The sequence below is a fragment of the Pongo abelii genome, chromosome 13 (assembly GCF_028885655.2).
Source record: "Pongo abelii isolate AG06213 chromosome 13, NHGRI_mPonAbe1-v2.0_pri, whole genome shotgun sequence".
In the NCBI taxonomy this organism is placed as follows: Eukaryota; Metazoa; Chordata; class Mammalia; order Primates; family Hominidae; genus Pongo; species Pongo abelii.
The window spans coordinates 108,036,237-108,050,667 of NC_071998.2; the positions used below are offsets into that span (position 1 = coordinate 108,036,237).

Below are 14,431 nucleotides of genomic sequence, written 5' to 3' on the forward strand. Positions count from 1 at the left end.
AACCTTCAATGGCCTCAACTAGAATGCTCTTGTCAGTGGGTCTGGCACCTGCTATGTGCTCCTTCAGTGGAAAATCATATACTGTGGAGACAGATGGCTATTGATTTAATTTAGTTTTCCATCATTTGATGAGGCTGAGCTCATCTTCTCCATCGCAGCTGATAGAGAAGTAGTTCCAACACTCCTGCCTTCAGAAGAGAAAATGAGGTACTGGGTTTTTATTTCAGTCCTCCTGCTGGCATTTCTTGTCCACAAAGATTAACACCCAGAGCCCAGCCTTCCTCATCCATCACCGGACATCACTGATTAAAATGCCTTCCCACCATGAGACCCCACAGGCCAGCTCCCCGCTCCCCTTCCCATGCCATCATCCTAAACAACATCAATAATAAAACATACACACAAAAATTAATTTACAAAAACCACAATAACAAAAAAAAGAGGTTAGCCCTCTTGGAAATTAAATTTTGCCTTAGAAGAATTTGTAATTACAAATGCATGACAGAGTTCTTCAAGACATTTGAGACTGGCGCCAGGAAGAGTGACGGAGAAAGTAGGTTATAAATGGCCTTTGTCAAGCTGCAGAAAGGTTATAAAACTGCTGCATTTTGTGCTTAAAAAATCAATTTTCCATGTGAGTGAAGTGCTGTACATATTAATACAAGCTCAGAGGAAGCCCCTGCTTGTCTCTGAACATTCACTGTCAGACAAGAGGGCAGCTGGTCACAGGGTCATTTGGAGCCGTTTGTGAGTACTAGGGCCTGGCTTCAGTCTGTTTGCAGACTCGCGGAGCATGTTGAAAAGAATGACTGATCTTCTTACCAGGTAACAGGAGACACCTGGGCAGGGTATGGTCTCAGTTCTTCCCATCCCCCAGTGATTCTCTACCACACTAGTTTTTTTAAATGTGTTCACTAAGCTGCAGGTTTTATCTAAGTGCTTTACCTGTTTTAACTTATTTAATCCCTATAGCAAATATATGAGGTAGAGTGGTAGGCTGATAATGGATCCCAAAGACATGTCTCTGTCCTAAGCCCTGGAACTTGGAATCTGTGAATGTGACTTTCTATGGCAAAGGTTATGCAGATGTGATTGTGTCAAAACTCTTGAGATCACCCTCCTGGGTTTTCCAGATTGGCCTAAATGCCATCACAAATGTTCTCGTGACAGAGAGGCAGAAAGAAATTACACACACAGAGAAGGCAATGTGGCGGTGGAATAGAGATTGGTGTGATGTGGCCACAAACCGATCGATGCTGAGGCCACCACAACCTGAAAGAGGCCAGGCACAGATTCTCCTCTAGAGCCTCCAGAAGGAGCACCACCAGAAATCAAATGGCAGCACCTTGATTTTGGATTTCTGGCCTCCAGCACTAGGAGAGAATAAATTTCTTAATAATTATCTTAAGCCACCGAGTTTGCAGCAATTTCTTGCAGCAGACAAGGTAGGTACTGTCATGATTCCCATTTTGCAGAGGAGGAAGCGGAGGAGAGGGTCACACAGTTTGGTGGTGACAGAGGCAGAGCTTCTCAGGCTTCCCAACTTTGTTGCTATTAACTGCCTAATGGGCAAGCCACTTCACCACGCTGTCATTTACTGACTGACTGACCTCTAGTTTTAAGAAGTCCTGTCATTTACTGACTGACTGACATCTAGTTGTAGGAAGTCTTGTTATTTACTGGCTGACTGACATCTAGTTTTAGGAAGTTAGAATAAGACAGGGCTTAGAGCTGATCTAACCTCCTTACTTTAGAACTGAGGCCAGAAAGTTAAAGGACATCACCCCATATTCCTCAGCACATGAGTGGAGAACGTGAAGCCAGGCTTCCCTTGCCCCAGCTTGGTGTTCTCTGTCCACTACACTCACTTCCCTTCAGGTTAAAGCATTTCGCAAACTTACAGATCCTATGGTCTCTCTCCCCAAGATGATTTGCTGATGGGAAACTGAGGATCAGGAAGGTGAGGGGACTTGACCAACGTCACACAGCAAATTAAAGGCAAGATTTGATCCATGCCTGTGGGAAAGGCTTTCTAAGTACATGAAGTGGGTTTACCAGTTACCATCATTCCTTTCCTCTATCATGGACTTCAGGTACTGTGCCTTTGAGGATGAGTAGGGGCAGATGAGATCTAGCCATCGTTTGAGATTACTTGTATATTATTAGCATTTCAATTAGTTCATTGCTTACTATCTGTCTCCTCCACCAAAATGTAAATGTTATAATAGGATGGACCATGTGGCTTGTCCTAAGCCGTATGTAAGCCAAAAGTATGCCATGTGGCTTGTCCTAAGCTATCTGGCACACAGCTGGTACTTGTTATTTGCTGAATGAATTGGTGGAGTGCCAGAAATTACATCTATTGTGTCTGTGTATTAACTTTGGATCTGAATCCATGCTGCTTCTTAGAAGTTGTATAACCTTCAGGCAGTGACATAAAGTCTCCTACCTTCACGTGATTACTGTGATGGGTAAATAGTACGGTAGCCAGCTTCAAAGATGGTTCCCAGTGATTCCTGCCTTCTGGTATTGAGACTCGTGTAGTCCCCTCCTACCTGAACCAGAATTGGTCTATGTGAGCAATGGTATGTGGCAAAAGAGGAGGTATGTGGCTTCTAAAGGTAAATTATAAGAGAGATCTTTCTCACCTTCTGTCCCTCTGTCTCTCTCTCTCTCTCTCTCTCTCTCATCACTTGCTCTAGTGAAAGCAAGCTGCCATGTTTTCAGCAGCCCTATGGAGAGTCTCATGTGGCAAGGAAGTAAAGCCTCTGGCTAACAGCCAGTAAGGCTGGGGCCTGCCAGCAAAACATGAGTGAGCCTGCAAATACACTATCCAGCCCCAATCAAGCCTGTTCAGATATTGGCAACCCCAGCTGACATTTTGACTGAGACTTTGTAGGGGTGGCCCAGAACCACACATCTAAGCTGCTCTTGAATTTCTGACCCTTAAAAATTGTATGGGATAATAAACGCTTTTTGTTTTAAGTGACTTGATCTTTGAGATAATTTGTTACACAGCAATAGCTAACTAATATAGTGAAATAAATGTATGCAGTACTTAGCACAGTGATCAGCAAATCGTTCTGCTGTTATAGGTATTTGTAAAGAGCTTAGAATCTGGTTTGAGAGATAAATATACACATCTATCAGAGAACTAGTTAGTTATAGAACAAACATAAAAAAGTATAGTAAAATTTGTTTGGGAAAATAAAAACTCTGCAAATGTGAGTGACTAGGCAATATTGAAACAGGGAGGTTTTAGTCTTTTCTCCTCCTGTAGGAAGGGAACCCTCCAGGAAGGAAGTTCCTACAGGAAGAGAAAAGAGACATCTAATGTACTAGAAGAGGAAGACTAGAATTCATTACCAGGCACTGTCGCTTGCTTGCCTTGTGACCTTGGACAAGTCCTGGAAACTATTTGGGCCTGTTTTCTTTCTATAAATGGAGGAGCCAGTTTGGAGACAAGAATATGAGGACTAAAGTAAGGCCTGAATTCCAAGGAAAGATTTGTGACACTGAGCATATAGGCAGGATGCTTCACCTCAGAGACAGCCTCAGGCTCCTCATCTGTAAAATGCAAATAATGTCTCTCTTGGAGCCACTTCTGAAGATTGTATGAGAAAACACTTCTAAAGTATCTGGCTTTAGACCCGGTACATAATAGACACCTAATAAATGAAGAATAATTGAATAGGGATATATAAACAAGTGATAAATTAACCAAAACCCCAAAAGAAAACCTAGCTTAGTTGGGGGGAATCACGATGTCTGACCAGATGCAGGTAGTATGTGCCTCCTCCGTGCAGAGGAACCAGAATAATAAGTAGATACACACATTTCATACAGATCATCTAGAAGAGAATGCTAGGATTCATTAGAGAAGAAATGAGAAGCACCAGGAGTAAGTAAGCAGAGACTTTGAGGCAGCTTGCCCAGTCAGAAACCGAGAGCTGGAAGGGGCTCCTGGATGTGGGGAAACAGTAAGAGAGAAACCCCCAGGGTTCCAAAATGGGGTTTTACACCTTGGCTGTGGGAGAAACTCTCAACCTATTGGGGCCTTTGGCCTGACATACAAAGTGCCTAAAGGTTGCATAAAACCATTGCCACAGAATGAGAACCCACATAAAATCCCACAGGCATCTGAACCTGGAGTAGACACAGCTGGGCACTATTTTGAGAGCCAAGATACTGGGGATCTACAGATACGGCTGCTGCTGCCCTGTTCTAAAGAGGGGGAGGGAAGACTGGGTGCTCCCACACATCCCCAGGAAGCTCCTTACTGCCCTGCTGCAGGCTGCTATTGAGACTGAGACATGGATAGACTGTGCTTCCCACAGCTTCTTGCCCACATTTCTTGCCTGGGATGGACTCTGCCTTCTCTGGTATCAGGCCCAAAGCACCGTTTTTGACAGTTTAATGCTGAGCTGCACCCTACCATTGGCGTGAGTTTGGGTTGATGTGGCTGCAGCTGCCAACCAGTCAAGGAGGGACAGGTAGACCAGGCTATCCTATGCATATCTAGGACAATACCCACTGCCCTGCAAGGGGCTGCTGTGAGACCAAGACTCAAGTGGGCCACACTCACCATAGCTTTTTGCCAATGTGGCTCACCTGAGAAGGACCCCATCCTTTCTGGTCACAGCCCACAGCTGGCACCATGCTGAGCATTTAATGCTGGACCATGCCCCAACCTTGGGACTGAGTTTGAGGTAACATGGCTGCAGCCACCACCCTGCTGGGAGAGGGACAGAGTAGACCACATTCTCCTAAGCACACTCAGGACAATACCCACCACCCTGCTGTGGGTGGCTGCGAGAATGGGGACAAGCCCACCCAACCCATCACAGCTCCCAGCAAAACCAACACGGGTTGCTTGAATCCCAGTGGGTTGCTCTACCACCATCATTACTGCCATCAGCCACGCTACACTAGCTTCCCAGGGGCCCCAAAATCACCCATATATCAGGCCCACTGCTCCCACTACTAGCTTCTAAGCAAGCCAACTAATGGCCCAAGAATCAGCCCTCAAAAACCTACTAACACTGAGGCCAGTGTAAGCAACTTTGGGGCCTAAAAACAGGCACACTCACCCCACTGCTGCCACCATCAGGTGTGAAGACTGGCTCACTTTGTGTTCAAGGTCCCAGCTTAACTTCACCACAACCTCAACTAACAATTGTGTGATAATGAAAACACAGTATCTCAAAATGTGTATTATACAGCAAAATCAGTGCTAAGAGGAAAGTTTATAGCATTAAATGCCTACATCAAAAAATTATCACAAATTAACAACCTAATATCACACCTGAAAGAACTAGAAACATGGCTGGGAGCGGTGGCTCATGCTTGTAATCCCAGCACTTTGGGAGGCCGAGGTGGGCGGATCACCTAAGGTCGGGAGTTCGAGACCAGCCTGAGCAACATGGAGAAACCCCGTCTCTACTAAAAATACAAAATTAGCCAGGTGCGGTGGTGCATGCCTGTAATCTCAGTGACTTAGGAGGCTGAGGCAAGAGAATCTCTTGAACCCAGGAGGCGGAGGTTGCGATGAGCCAAGATTGCGTGCACTCCAGCCTGGGCAAACAAGAGCGAAACTCTGTCTCAAAAAAAAAAACAAAACTAGAAATACAAGAACAAACCACACCCAAAGTAAGCAGAAGAAAAGATATAACAAAGATCAGAGCAGAAATAAATGAAATAGACCCAAAAAGCAATGCAAAGGATCAATGAAATGAAAAAAATAATTTTTTGAAATGATAAACAAAATTAATAAGCCACTAGCAAGAAAAGAGAGAAGATTTAAATAAATACAACCAGAAATATAAAAACAGACACTACAACTGATGCCACAGAAATACAAAAGATCATCAGAGACTATTACGAAGACTATTATGTTCACAAACTAGAGAACTTAGAAAAAATGAATATATTCCTGACTACACAAAACCTATGGAGATTGAACCAGGAAGAAACAGAACTCCTGAACCGACCAATAATGAGTACTGAGACTGAATCAATAATAAAAAATATCTCTCAATAACAACAGAAAAAGCCAAGGACTGGATGAATTCACAGCTGACTTCTACCAAATATCCAAAGAAAACTAACACCAATCTTCCTGCAACAATTCCAAACAAAATGAGAAAGAGGAAATTCTCTCTAACTCATTCTATCAGGCCAGTATCACCCTGATACCAAAACCATACAAGGAAATAACAACAACAAAAAAGAAAAACTATACACTAATATCCCTGATGAATATAGATGTTAGTATTTTGCTTAACAAAATACTAGCAAAAGGCCGGGCACGGTGGCTCACACCTGTAATCCCAGCAGTTTGGGAGGCTGAGGCAGGTGGATCACTAGGTCAGGAGTTTGAGACCAGCCTAGCCAGCATGGTGAAACCCTGTCTCTATTAAAAATACAAAAAAATTATCTGGGCATGGTGGCACATGCCTGTAATCTCAGCTACTCGGGAGGCTGAGGCAGGAGAATTGCTTGAACCCGGGAGGCGGAGGTTGCAGTGAGCCAAGATTATGCCACTGCACTCTAGCCTGGGCAACAGAGCGAGACTCCATCTCAAAACAAACAAACAAACAAACAAACAAACAAAAACAAAAAAATACTAGCAAATCCAATCCAACAGCACATCAGCAAGATAGTACACCATGACATGATCAGGTGGAATTTATCCCTGTGATGTAATGAGGATTAGACTATGCAAATCAATAAACGTGATACATCACATAAACATAATTCAGGAAAAAAGCCATACAATAATCTCCATAGATGCAGAAAGAAAAGCATTCAATAAAATTCAACATTGTTTGATGATTAAAAAAAAAAAAATCCTCAACAGAGTAATCATTGAAGACACACACCTCAACATAGTAAAGGCCATGACCCACAGCCAATATCTTATTGGGAAAAAAAAAGCATTTCCTCTAAGAACTAGAACAAGACAAAGACATCCCCTTTCAACACTGTTATTAACATAGCACTGGAAGTTCTCACCAAAGAAGTCAGGAAAGAGAAATATTAAAAGTTATCCAAGCTGGAAAAGAAGAAGCCAAATTATCCCTGTTTGCTGATAATATTGTCTCACATCTAAAAATCCCTAAAGACTCTATCAAGTTTCAAGATAAAAAAATAACATGCAGAAATCAGTAGCATTTCTATACACTAAAAACAATCTAGGTGAGAACCAAATTAAGAAAGCAATCCATTTACAATAGCTACAAAAATAAAATAAAATATTTAGGAATATATTTAACGAGGAGGTGAAAGATCGTTATAAAAATAATAACAAAACACTGATGAAATAAATTGTAGACGACATAAATACATAGAGAAACATCCCATGCTCATGAATTGGATAATCAATATGGTTAAAAGGATTATATTGCCCAAAGCAATCTGCAGATTCAATCCAATCCCTATCAAATTACCAACATCATTTTTCAAAGCATTAGAAAAAAAAATCCTAAAATTCATCTGTAATCAGAACAGAACCCAAATAACCAAAGCAATCTCAAGCAAAATGAACAAAGCTAGAAAATCATATTATCTGACTTCAAATTATAGTACAAGGGATAGTAACCACAAAATCATGGTATTGGTATAAAAATAGGCACCTAGATCAATGGACTAGAATGGAGAACCCAGAAATAAAGCCACATACCTACAACCAAATGATCTTTGACAAAGTCAACAAAAGTACACACTGGTAAAATGATACTCCAGTTGTATTAGTCCATTATCACACTGCTATAAAGAAATACCTGAGACTGGGTAATTTGTAAATAAAAGAGGTTTAATTGGCTCATGGTTCCAGAGGCTGTACAGGAGGCATGGCTGGGGAGGTCTCAGGAAACTTCAAATCATGAAGAGGAAAGAGGCACGTCTTCACATTGCTGGGAGCAGGAGGAAGAGAGCAAACTGAGAGGTGTTACACACTTTGAAACAACCAGATCTCATGAGAACTCACTGTTGTAAGAACAGCAAGGGGAAAATCTGCCCCCATGATACAATCACCTCCTGCCAAGCCCCTCCTCCAATACTGGGGATTACAATTCAACATGAAATTTGGGTGGGAACACAAATCCAAATCATATCACTGGTCAATAAATGGTACTGAAAAATTGGATAGCCATACACAAAAGAATGAAACTGGACTCATATTTCTCGCCATGTATTTTTTAAAAACCTCAAAATGGATTAAGACTTGAAACTATAAAAATCCTAGAAGAAAACCTAGAAAACACCATTTTGGACATTGGCCTTGGGAAAGAATTTGTGACTAAGTCCTCAGATCTAATTAAACTAAAGAGCTTCTACACAGCAAAAGAAACTATCAACAGAGTAAACAGACAACCTACAGAATGGGAGAAAATATTCACAGATTGTGCACCCAACAAAGGTCAAATATCCAGAGTCCATAAGGAACTTAAATAATGCAACAAGCAAAAACAAATAACCCCGTTAAAAAGCGGGCAAAAGACATAAACAGACACTTCTTAAAAGAAGACATACGAGTGACCCACAAACATATGAAAAAACGTTCAACATTACTATTCAGCAGAGAGATGCAAATCAAAACCACAGTGAGATACCATCTCACAGCAGTCAGAATGGCTACTATTAAAAAGTCAAAAAACAACAGATGCTGGTGAGGCTGTGGAGAAAAGGGAACACTTATAAACTGTTGGTGGGAATGTAAATTAGCACAACCTTTAAGGAAGACAGTATTGAGGTTTTTTTAAAGAACTAAAAATAGAACTACCATTCAATCCAGCAATCTCACTACTGGGTATAAACCCAAAGAGAAAAAATCATTACATTAGGCCGGTCACAGTGGCTCACGCCTGTAATCCGAGCACTTTGGGAGGCCTAGGCAGGTGGATCACTAGAAGCCAGGAGTTTGAGACCAGCCTGGCCAACATGGTGAAACCTTGTCTCTACTAAAAGTACAAAAATTAGCCAGGCATGGTGGCAAATGCCTACACTCCCAGCTACTCAGGAGGTTGAGGTGGAAGAATCACTTGAACCCAGGAGGCAGAGGTCGCAGTGAGCCGAGATCATGCCACTGCACTCCAACCTGGGCAACAGAGTGAGACTCTGTTTCAAAAAAAAAAAAAAAAAAGGAGAAGAAAAAAAGAAAGATACCGGCACTCATATGTTTACTGCAACAATAATAACATATGAGTGCTATTTTATAAGAGCAAAAATATAGAATTAACCTGAGTGTCTATCAAGAGTTGATTGAATAAAGAAAATGTGGTATACAATCCTACCCCTCCCTTCTCCCCACCCACCCACAGACACACCATGGAATACTACTAGGGCATAAAAAAGAATGAAATCATGTCTTTTGCAGCAACATGGATAGAACTGGAGGCCATTATCATAAGTTAAATAACTCAGAAACAGAAAGTCAAATATGACATGTTCTCACTTATAAGTGGGAGCTAAACAATCAGTATACCCGCACGTACAGAGTACAATGACAGACACTGGAGACTACAAAAGGTGGGAGAATGGAAGGGTGGGAAGAGTGTGAGGGTTGACAAAGTACTACTGATTGGGTACAACGTTCACTATCAGGTGATGGGTATAATAAAAGCTCAAACTTCACCACTACACAATGTATGCATGAAAGAGACCTGCTTGTACCCCCTAAATATATAAAAATAAAAATATAAATAAAAGTAACTGAAACTATTAGCTGATTTTTTTCTTTTCCATATGTCTAATTCCTTCTTTAGAACATTTAACAAATACTCACCAAACACCTACCTACTCAGTGCTAAGCAAATGTTTTAGGTGCTGAAAATGTAGTAGTAAACAAGACAGACAAGACCTTTCTCTCATAGAATTTACATTCTAGAGAAGAGACAAATAATTAACAAGTAAACAAACAAAATGATTATTTCGTAGAGTAAAAAAAAATGAATAAAGATAAAAGTATAATATGATAAAAAGTTAACGAGGATGGGGTGAAAGCAGCCTAAATTTAGCCTAAAAATAGGGTAGACAGACTTCTTCCACTTTAGTCTTCTTTTTCAAAAGAAGTTTTGGCCATTATAGTTCCTTTGCCTTTCATTTAAATTCCAGAAAAATCTTGTCTATACTTATAAAAATCATGCTGAGGTTTTGATAGGAATTATATTAAACCTTTATATCAATTCGAGGCATGTGGACATCTTCATTATCTTGTACTATCCAATTCACGAATACAGTATGTCTTTCCATATGATTAGATCTTCTTTGATTTCTTTCACGAGTATTTTAAAGTTTTGCTAAAGCTAAACGTGGCTGATGCATATTGTGTCAGATTTGCATCTGAGTATTTCATTACTTTTTAGGGATTGCAAATGATATTGTATTTTTTATATATTTTGTCAGATTCACATCTGAATATTTCATTATTTTTCAGAAATTGCAAATGGTATTGTATTTTTTATTTCAAATGTTCACATGTTCATTGCTAGTATATAGGAATACAATTGATGTTGTATATTTTTCTTGTATTCTGAGACCTTGCCAAACTTACTAATTGCTTCTAGAAATTTATTTTGTAGATTCCCTGAGATTTTCTATGTAAAAAAATCATGTGATCTGCCAATGGTAAGTCTTATAGTCTTATTTCTTCCTTTCTTATCTGAATGCCTTCTTCCTTTTTTGTTTTTTTTTTTCCCTGTTATTGCACTGGCTAGGACTTCCCACACGATGTTGAATAACAGTGGGCAGAGTGAATCTCCTTTTCTTGTCTCTGACCTTTTGGAGAAAGTATTCAGTCTTTCACCATAAATATGTCAGCTGTAGCTCTTTTATTGATGTTCTTCGTCAAGTTGAGTAAGTTCTCCTCTATTCTTATTTTTTTTTTGAAAGTTTTAAAAATCATTTTGGGTGTGGAATTTTGTCAAATGTTTTTCTTGTATCCACTGATATGATGATGTGATTTTTCTTCTTCTGCCTGTTATTATAATATACTGATAGATTTTCAAATAGGGAACCATTCTTGCATCCCTGTAATAAACCCCACTTAGTTATGTGTATAGTTATCTTTTATGTATTGTTGAATCCTACTTGTTAATATTTCGTTAAGGATCTTTACAACTGTGGTATATGCATGAGGGCTATTGGTCTTACTTTGTAGTTTTCTGTTTTTGAACTATCTTTGTCTGCTTTTAGTATCAAGATAATGCTAATGTCTTAAAATGATTTGGGAAGTATTCTCTCTTCTTTAATTTTCTGGGAGATTTGTTTTGTTTTGTTTTATTTATGTATTTATTTATTTTTTGGGAATTGATGTTAATTCTTCTTTAAACATTTGGTATATTTCTCCAGTGAAACTATCCAGGACAGGGATTTGGCTGAGGGGAGGAGGAGTCTAAAGTGACAAAATAAATTTCCTTAATAGTTATAGGGCTTTCAAAATTACCTATTTCATATTGGCAAATTGTGGTAGTTTGTGTTTTTAAGAAATTGGTCCATTTCATCTAACTCATCAAGTTTATGTGTGTAAAATTATTTGTAGCATTCCCTTATTATCCTTTTGATTTACACAAGGTCTGTGGTGATATCACCTGTTTCAGATAGTGGTAATTTATTTTTTCTCTCCTCTCTTCCTTTTCAGTCTTGCTTGTGTTTGTTTAGTTTTATTGTCATTTTCAAATAATCAGTTTTTTGTTTCATTAACTTCGCTGTTTTTCTGTTTTCTATCACATTGATTTCCTTCCTTCGGCTTCCTTTGGATTTTGCTCTTTTTTTTTTTTCCTAGGTTCTTGAGGTGGGAGCCTAGATTATTGATTTGTAACTTCCTCTTTTCTAATGTATGCATTTAGGGCTATACACTTCCTTCTCATTGAATATAAAGACACAGATACGTTAAAAGAAAAGGATGAATCATGACTTCAGCTGTCTCCCCCACACAATTTGATACATTGTATTTTTATTTCATCTAGTTCAGTCCATTTTTTAGTTTCTCTTGAGACTTCTTCTTTGACCCATTGATCATTCAGAAATATGTTGTTTACTTTCTAAGTATTTGAAGATTTTTCTGTTATATCTATCATGGGCTGAAGGTTTATGTACCCACAAAGATTTGTATGTTGAAATCCTAACCAACCTGCAAAGTGATGATATTTGCAGTTGAAGCCTTGGGGAGATGATTAGGTCACAAGAGTTAAGCCCTCATAAATGGGATTAGCACCTCACAAGAAGAGGATGGGAGACCAGAGCTCCCTGCCTTTCCAACACATGAGGACACAGAAAGAAGGCAAGCAAGGAAAAGGGAATTTCACCAAAAAACCGAATTAGCCAGCACCTCAATCTTAGACTTCAGCCTTCAGAACTGTTAGAAATAAGTCTGTTGTTCAAAGCACCCAATTTATGTTATTTTGCTACAGTAGTCCACAGCTGCTGAAGGCAGCTGTTATTGCTCTGTTATTGCTTTCTTGTTTGATTCTATTGTGGTCAGAGAACACACTCCATACAATTTGAATCTTAAAATTTGCTGAGGCTTTTTTTATGGTCCAGGATATAGTCTTGTCTTGATATGTGTCCTGTAGGCACTTGAAAATAATATATATTCTATTTTTGTTGGGCATAATGTTCTATAAATGTTAACTAGATCTTTTTTGTTGATGGTGTTATTGAGTCCTTCTATATTGTTGCTAAACTCCTGTCTAGTTCTTCTATCGGTTTTGGAAAGGGGTATTGAAGTATCCAACCATCATTGTAGAATTGTCTATTTTTTCTTTCAGTTCTGTTAGATTTTACCTCACACACTTTGCAGTTCTGTTGTTTGATGCATAAACATTTAGGATTTCTATGTCTTCGTGGTAAATGATCTTTTGTCATTATTTGATGTCCCTCTGTGGTAATTATTTGGAAGGCCTACTTTATCTGTTATTAATATAGCTACTCTCACTTTTGTTTGATTTGCATGTGTTTTTTCCATCCATTTACTTTCAATCTGTCTACATCATTATATGTAATGTGAATTTCTTGCAGACAGTATATAATTAGGTCATGCTTTTAAACCCACTCCACTAATTTATGCCTTTTAATTTTGGTATTTAAACTATTTGCGACTGGGCACAGTGGCTCATGCGCGTAATCCCTGCAAATTGGGAGGCTGAGGCAGGATGATCACTTAAGGCCAGGAGTTTGAGACTGGCCTGGGCAACATAGTGAGATCCTATCTTTTCAAAAAATTGTAAAAATTATCCAAGTATTGTGGCAAGTGCCTGTAGTCCCAGCTACTTGGGATGCTGAGGCAGGAAGGTCACTTGAGCCTAAGAAGTCGAGGCTGCAGTGAGCTGTGGTTGTGCCATTGCACTCCAGATGACAGAGCAAAATGCTGTTTCACAAAAAATAAGAAATAATTTCTAAAACAGAAATTATTTACATTTAATGTGACCTGAACATTTCTGGCATTACATTATAGTATTATGTTTCAACTCCAGATCTTATTTATATTAATGAAGACCAACTCTGATTTTTTTTCTTGCCCAAATTACTATCTGAGGGGTCTGGGGAGTCATGCCCTACTAAATCATAAATTATCGTCAGATGGGTTTATTTAATCCTATATATTGTGACTTACTTTCCAACCTGGCTCTAGAATAACATGAGACAAGGAAGAAAAGGCAAAATAGTTTATCCCAAAACATGTTTCTTTGACATATTTTGAAATGGCCCTGCAAAGCTGTTCTTGGTAGGGAAAATTTTGCATCTGTAAAGAATGTCTATTAACATAGCTACATCTTTTTCTTTCAGACCCTCCCAATCCTAAAGAGATTAACTAAAATCTGAATAGGAAACATTTGTCGTCTATTGTCTCTAAGGGCAGCCACTAAAAAACGTCAAAGGAACTTTGGTCTCCACCATCTTTATCTTAACCGGAACATCCCTATATCCCTATAGTCTGGAACCAACAACCTGCCACCCCCAAAAGCATTTCTAAAATGTATAAAACAAAGCTGCTCCCTGACCACCTTGGGTACATGTTTTCAGGACCTTCTGAGGGCTGTGTCACAGGCCGTGGTCACTCATATTTGGCTCAGAATAAATCTTTTCAAATATTTTACAGAGTTTGGCTCTTCTCATTGACATGTATTTATTTATTTTAGAGAGAGGGTCTCACTCCGTCACCCAGGTTGGAGTGCAGTGGCACAATCATAGCTCACTATAGCCTCAAACTCCTGGGCTTAAGCAATCCTCTAGCCTCAGCCTCCTGAGTAGCTGGGATTACAGGTGTGAGCCACTGCACCCAGATAGACCTTCAAACCTTCTATTTTCTCTGGCTTCTACTAACACTCATCCAGCAGGGGAAGGTGATGGCCTTGTTACTGACAAGGGAATGAAGAAGTCCCGGTTCCTCATGTGGCCTTCTCTGATACCGCAAAGAAAAGGCCCCTCTTTT

General features: G+C 39.5%; 1 protein-coding gene across 2 annotated transcripts in view; it reads right to left on the reverse strand.

Annotated features, from left to right (window-relative positions):
- ASTN2 (astrotactin 2) overlaps window positions 1-14,431 on the reverse strand; it is a 997,527-nt gene that overhangs the window by 406,773 nt on the left and 576,323 nt on the right. The gene's annotated exons all lie outside the window — the stretch shown is intronic.